The 7,449-nt window shown below is 41.2% G+C and overlaps 1 pseudogene; it reads left to right on the plus strand.

Annotated features, from left to right (window-relative positions):
* The first annotated feature begins 620 nt into the window (after nt 1-620).
* LOC136437232 (UDP-glucuronosyltransferase 2C1-like) lies at nt 621-2,981 on the plus strand (annotated as a pseudogene).
* The last annotated feature ends 4,468 nt before the right edge of the window (nt 2,982-7,449 follow it).

Consider the following 7,449-nt stretch of genomic DNA (forward strand, 5'->3'; position numbering starts at 1 on the left):
AGAGTGGCCAGACTTTCAGTTTGAGGCATTCCAAGACCAAGGAACCCAAGCAAGGCTCAAGGAAATACAAGACCAAGCAGTTTCCACGGCTGGAGAATTGTCTCTCTTCAAAACAGGAAAAGTATTCTCTGCGTCCGAAGGTATCAAACAACACTGTTCCCTGTTGTTGGGTGACAGTAACCTGGTGGATCGACTGAGGGCATCCCAATACAGTGTTGTCATTTCTGACCCCATCTTTCCTTGCGGCGCTATCCTCTCAGCCCATCTAGACTTACGGGTACCCAACATCGCCGTTTGGCGTCTAGATCCTTTCTCCACCGACGTAAAAGCTACCGGTGTACCGCTCCCTCTGTCGTACGTGCCATATATTCTCACTGACTTTACCGATGATATGACATTTGTACAACGACTTCAGAACGTTGTCCTGTCTATTTCTTTTCAAATTATATCACGAAGGTTAGCAAGCACCAGGTATGACGAACTGGTCCGTACGTACATCGGCGAGGAAGAAACTATACAGACAGTGACGTCACGCACGGACTTGTGGCTTTATCGAACCGACAATGTGCTGGATTATCCTCGTCCCAGCATGCCCAACATGGTTCAGGTTGGAGGACTGAATGTCGCTGTGGTCAACCCCCTACCTGAGGTGAGTTCTTTTATTACTTACGGGTAGCAAATCAGTAGAAACTGTAGGCAATAAAGCTTTGTTCAAACGTAAACTTGATATTGGTGGACGTCGATTGAGATAAAGGAAGTTCACTAAAGATTTTTTATCTTTCTACAGGACATAGAAGCGTTTGTCCAGAGCGCTGGAGACGATGGAGTGATTGTGGTCAGTTTCGGGTCGATGGTCAAGATGATGCCGAAGGAGAGGCGAGAAGTCTTCGCGGCAGCCTTCGCCCGACTCCGACAGAAGGTGGTGTGGCGGTACGTGGGAGAGAAGCCCACCGGTCTGGGCAACAACACCAAAGTACTGGCATGGCTACCTCAGAACGACTTGCTAGGTAAGATTAATACTAGTACTCTTATCCTAAGACCAATGAAACAATGAGAAGTAGAAAATCTGGAATCAAAGTCAAGTATTAATAGGAATACAGCCGTAGATATAGGGCTTCCTTGTATCATTTAAAAATGACTATCTAAGACAAGAACACTAAGCATGAGAGATTCTGTGTCTGTAATCATCTTCTACTCAGGTTACTTTCTCCCTCTTTCTTTTTCTCTCTTGATATACATGTATGCATATATGTAGAGAGCCTAGCAAGGGAGGCAATGACCTGAGAGAAAGAGAGAGAGAAAGAACATCACAGGTGACGTTCGTTGCTTGTAACTTGCTGTATATGTTATACTTATAGCCCACTCAAAGACCCGAGCTTTTATCACTCACGCTGGGTCGAACGGACTGTACGAGGCCCTGCACCACGGCGTGCCCATGGTCTGTCTGCCGCTGTTCGGGGATCAGCCCGCCAACGCCGCCCGGGTGGTGGCCAGGGGGGGGGGGGGTGAAGTTGGACTTCAGCACGGTCACCGCCGAACAGTTGTACCAGGCCATTCTTCATGTTGTCACCAACAACAGGTACTGATGGTTTCGTTTGCATCATATAGGATTTGGTACACATTAAACCATCTTAACAATGTACTTTTTTAGATATGGCATGGAAGATGTTGAGTTCAAAATTGATGATAGTACAGATTTACACACACACAAACACACACACACAGACACAGACACACACACAGACACACAGACACACACACACACAGACACACAGACACACAAACACACGCGCTTGCGTGCGCGCGCACACACACACACACAACACACAAAAAAACCTTCTTCATAGTAATTTTGGTCCGATATATTTTGTACTTTGTACTTCACAGCTACCAGGAGACCGCAGCCCGCCTGTCCCGCCTGCACAGTGACCAGCCCCAGTCACCCATGGAGCGAGCCGTCTGGTGGATAGAATACGTCATCAAACATGGCCGACTGCCCCATCTCCGCGCACGCGCCGTGGAGCTGCCGTGGTACCAGTACTACCTGCTGGACGTGGCTGTGTTCCTGTTTGGCGTCTGTTCAGCTGTCCTGGGTACCGTGTGGTGCAGCTGTTCGTTCTTCTGTAGGAAGATTTGCTGTAAAAGCGTCGCTAAGCTGAAGTCTCAGTAGACACATGGTAACAATGTATCTGATTCACACCATGGCATGGTAGACACGTAGATACACGTGGAATTTAAGTATGCAAAGAAGCCCTAAGTGATAAGATGACTTATAAACCGTGAGATAATTACCTTTCTGTATACCCAGCAAATAGACATGTAATGGCACAGCAGGGCAACCTTTGGCACTTTATGAAATAGTGATTCAACGCAATTTTCTTCTTTCAAAATCTGAATATACTAGTTTGCAGAAAATTGATCATCATTGTTATTTAATCAGGAGGAAGATTTTGTATATTATTTTATGTCCTTGTAATATCATTTTGTGGTCCGTTGTCAAGCTGTTAATTATAAATGAGGATGAACAGTTCAGTAAAATGCCAATTTTGTCATAGGAAATGGGATAAGGCATCAAAGCAGATGTTGGGTGAAAGATGACATGTTTTCATAGTAGGAGAGCACAGATATCCTTTTCACATTTCAAATATGTATCAAAATAATAATGGAAATCTTAAAGACTCTTATTACGTAAAGTGACATATATGATAATATTATGTTATGTGACATATATGATAATGGGTGACTATAGTGTTATCTATTATCATAATCCATCCATTTGACTATCTTGATGTAGATGCTAGCTTTTATCAACGTTAGGTTATTTCATGTAAGACAAATTTTCTTCATGTTATGATGTGTTATCTGTTATCATAATCTATCCATTGAACCTTTATATGAATGCTAGCTTTTAGCAAACAATATAAGATTAATTCATGTAAGACAAATTTATTCAAATAAAACAAGAGTCTTAGGACCCAAAATCTCCATGAAACTTTGTTTTTTTATTAAACCAGTTCCCCCCATTCTATATATCGCTCAATGGTATGACCCACACTGGCCGGGCAAGGGGAGAAGTGGCTATAAATAGCTACTGACCTAGATAACAGACCAACAGATGGTGCGACCTCAAAGCCCACAATAGCGTAGATATTCCTCATTACTTATGCAAATTCAGTATGAATTTGCATAATTAGCACTTCAGCACATGTTTGTCGGTTAGTAAAGTTTATGATTACCATGGTAGCAGGCTACAAAAGCGAACAAACAAACGAACAAACAAACGAACAAATCAACATCTGAGAGTCCTGAAATGTTTTGTTACTCAAACATGGGTAATGTTCAATGGGGATTTATTGTTAGATTAAGTACATGACAAAGCACTGGGAGGATCTTGCAAATGACGGTTCCAGATAAGTTGGAGATGCACACTGCCCAGGCAGCTGAAATCAGAAGCTGGACTGATACGCAGCGCAGAAGAAAAGCGGATCCACAGAAAATAACTTTGCTACAGAACTGAGTCGATCAGCTTACAGATGTGACCTATGTCGCAGAGACTGTCGAATATGACTGTATAGCCATAGCCGATGCTGTACATTGTTAAAGGGAAAACATTAGTGCTTTCTAGCCTGTGTTTCAGTCTCTTCGTTCGTGCTCGCTACCAACGAGAGAGTACTATATTAGTACGGGAGTACTATATTAGTACGGGAGTACTATATTAGTACTAACGAGACTGGTGTCTAGACTAAATAGTTTAACAAAAAGGTTTTGGAATATATGCGTACACAACGTTTTTACCACGAAATCGGAGGTAAGTATCTTTTAATTGTTTTAGAGTTTTAGATGAACCAATTACCGATATTCTTAGAAAAATGTCGGTAAAATGATGGAGCCACTTTTGAGCTAACCTAACTTTGACGAACTGACACTTGTCGGAATTGTAGACCCGAAAATCAGTAAATGTTTGTCTGTGTTTCAGCAGGTTATATAAACAAATGTGGTTCATAAAAGTGAAAATAAAACTGGGTCACAAAAAAAGGGACGTCTCCTTACTATAAACAAACGGGTCATGAAACAGCGAATAAAAGTCGTTTTTATATCAGCTGTAGTTTGTAGTGTCTGCACTGTTTCCGGTTGAAAAGGTCGCCAATTGTTGACTCTGGACGTTTGGAGGGTGAAACAGGTGGTCTTGATTCCTGACTCGGTTTTAGATAAGACCCGGGAATTACTCTCATGAACCTACATAAAACCAGGACAGGATTTGTGGACAATGAAATACGTTACTCCATATTAGTGTACATACAAAGAGAAGGAAGACTTTTGGTTACGAATTTTGTGACTCAATCAGAAGAAAGTACCGAGTTCAGTAGCATCTAGTAGCATCTACAGATAATTTTATCAACATGTGTTACCCTTTCACATTAGAAGACAAGAGGGCCTCTTGGCGATTTTACTTGTCAGTGCAGTGCAGTTGCCTGATTTCTACCATGTTGAAAGACTTGAAAGCCACTTATGTTTCCTATTGTTCACAATGTACAGAGAGTTGTTTTTTTTTAACGGCGCTCCCGGAAAATAGAATAAAGATACATTTTACAGAGCCTAAAGGTACGTGGTCCCGCACGTGCACGGGAATATTTCGTATTAAAACGTCTTCAAGGTATGACTCTAACAATATAAATCATACCAAATACTTCTGAAATGGATCACATTCAACAAACTGATGAGACGTTCCAGGCTACGGAGAAAATTCACCACCGCTGGCACGTGTAAAAAGAGACTTGTAGCGGCTTAAAGAAGTACTGCAGCCTATTTTCTATATGGACGTAAATGACGTAAAAACTTGACCATATTCGTAAAGGGACAACTTCTACATTCGTTCAACCTGTCCTTGTTGGGATAAGTAGGGTTGTTTGCGTTTTTGATGAAGAAAACCTTTGGAAACCGATAAGTTTTAGACCATAAAAAGTCGACAGCTGCCATCCATATAATCCAAAGGAAACATACCACTAACATATTTATACCAAAGATGTTATTCTTTATGTCTACTATACCTTCACTCTTGATTGAAAGTTAATGTAATCAAGTGTCAAGTGAACATGCTGTACGCAAACCCCTTTGTGAGCCTTGTCCGATTTCTCCGTTCCCAAAAGACCGACATTTTGCGATTTTGACAGTCGTTCGTTTGCAAGTTCTTCTCCTGACAGCCTGGACTAGTACTGCAGTTTGGGCTCTTACGGGGTATTTTCCTAGACTGATGAAGCTCATTGATTGATGCCAAAAACGACTTCTTAACTAGGGTCGTCTGGATTAAAAACCATGCTTTACAGGAAGTTCAGACATTGCCGACTCTTTATTTTGAATTGACACCTATTCGATCACCAAACAAGTCTATCATTATTTCCATACATGTGATATGATTCATGCTACATTTGTAATTCCTAATTTGCATAATTATGAGAAAACTTGATTAATGCGCTGAAAGCTTGTAGTCAAATTTCCTGCAAGTGCTATGGTCATGATTTTTAAGTGGTGTATAGCTCTTGGGGCAGGGAGTAAGTGATGTAAATATAGACCCCCTAGTGGCTTGCTTAGAACTGCAGTGGGCCTTTTTGTTTGTAACTTTTGAGGAGGATAACTCAAGCAAGGATTGATGGATTTTCATTGTTTTTAGCATATAGGTACCATAGGTGATGATTAACATAATGCAAATAATGACCAAATTAATAGAATCATTGACATTGAAAATTTCTTGCACTGCTCCATTATATACGCATGTATGGTTCACACTCACCACGTGTGTCCCGGGATCTAGGTCAAATGGTCAACAGCTGGCATGACTAGTAAGGCGATACGAAACCAAGACTCTGGTTACCTCCATGAAAAATGGAGATATAGTTTTGGGTGTGTCTGTCTGTGTGTATGTGCGTGTGTATGTGTGTTTGTGTTTCCGCACTACTGTAGTCAGAATAACTCAAGAACCTCTTGATGGATTACGATGATATTTGGTATGTGGGCAGGTGTTATCAAGCCGAAAGTCAAGGTCAATTTTGGGCCCCCTGGTATGTGACCTTGGTACTGCAGCAGAACTTCCCCCCTTGCAGCTTGCTCTGGAACTGCAGGGGCGCTATTGTGAAAATCTTCTAAGGAGAATAACTGAACAAAGAAACGACGGTTTTCCATGACTTAATTTGCATAATTAATGAGTAAAATCTATATTTGCAGTGTTTTCCATAATATGACTCAAATACATGTAACATATGTAGTTTATGGTGAGTAAAACATCATGAAATAACAATTATGCAAATAAATACATAATTTGCATTGTTGATGCAAAAGCGCCACAATTCATCTAAATGGTAGATAATAGGTCTGTCAATATTGCGACATGTGTAAGTTGGTTAAAGGTGTTCATGACCAAGCATATATTATGTAAATGTGTAAGTCATTTGCATAAACAGAATAGTTCATAGAGATATGAGGTCGCAGAACTCTTGTTTTATCTGTTATGATTGGTGTGGAGATAGCTTATTCTAAAGGTGAATCTAATGATTGACATGGTGAGATACTAATTATGCCAAACAGGAGTGAATTTGCATGATTGATGAAATTTGTATAATCCACTGCGTTGTATGAAAGCACTTGCAAACATGTGGCATTTTATTTACATTAGCAACTGCAAACCAAACTGACAGGCGTGGCCGCTGGGCTCTAAAGGTAAAAGCACCTGAATTTATAATAATTTCAGTTACCCGTTAGACAATTCTCTCTTCAAGTTTCCCACCGTTGTCTGTGCTCTCTTGATTACGTCACACTTTGATGGTTCCAAGGATCCAAAGTATGAAGTTTCTTTGATCTGAACTAAAGATAGTCTTACCTTCACGGGAACCTGTTCCCCATGATAAGGGACAGATTCTAAACACGTACGTGTAGCTCAGATCATGTGGGTCAAATAGCAACCACTGGCCATTGAGAGTCCCCTTGTATGACTTGAGGTCGTGGACCACAGTATTTCGCCTGTAGGGATTTACATGGTTAAGGACCCCAAAGTAAGAAGCTTCGACGCTTCAAAATTTATAGTAAGGTGCACAATCAAGGTGCAAGATTTTGATATGGTTGACTTCAGGGTTCAATCTACAAATTATGTGAAAACTAGCTTCAATTAATTTGCCGTCTCGTTCTCTTTTAAAAGCCACTTTGATATGACCCCCAGCGGAGGTCATCATACTGCAGCCGACGCACAGTAGTTGGGCGGTAGCATATTCAGGCGCGAATCCAAGCCGACCGAACAATCATCGTAATCCAACTCGTACACACTCAAAACTGACGTATTCTTCTACTATTCACCACAGTTTCCGCCTCGCTAACGTGCAAAGGAGAAACACTACGGCCTTTTCAAGCAATGTGACGCACTACTTTATACCCGAACTACTATTGTCCACGACCACGGGGGTC

This window comes from Branchiostoma lanceolatum, chromosome 6, assembly GCF_035083965.1.
Source record: "Branchiostoma lanceolatum isolate klBraLanc5 chromosome 6, klBraLanc5.hap2, whole genome shotgun sequence".
NCBI classification, from domain to species: Eukaryota; Metazoa; Chordata; class Leptocardii; order Amphioxiformes; family Branchiostomatidae; genus Branchiostoma; species Branchiostoma lanceolatum.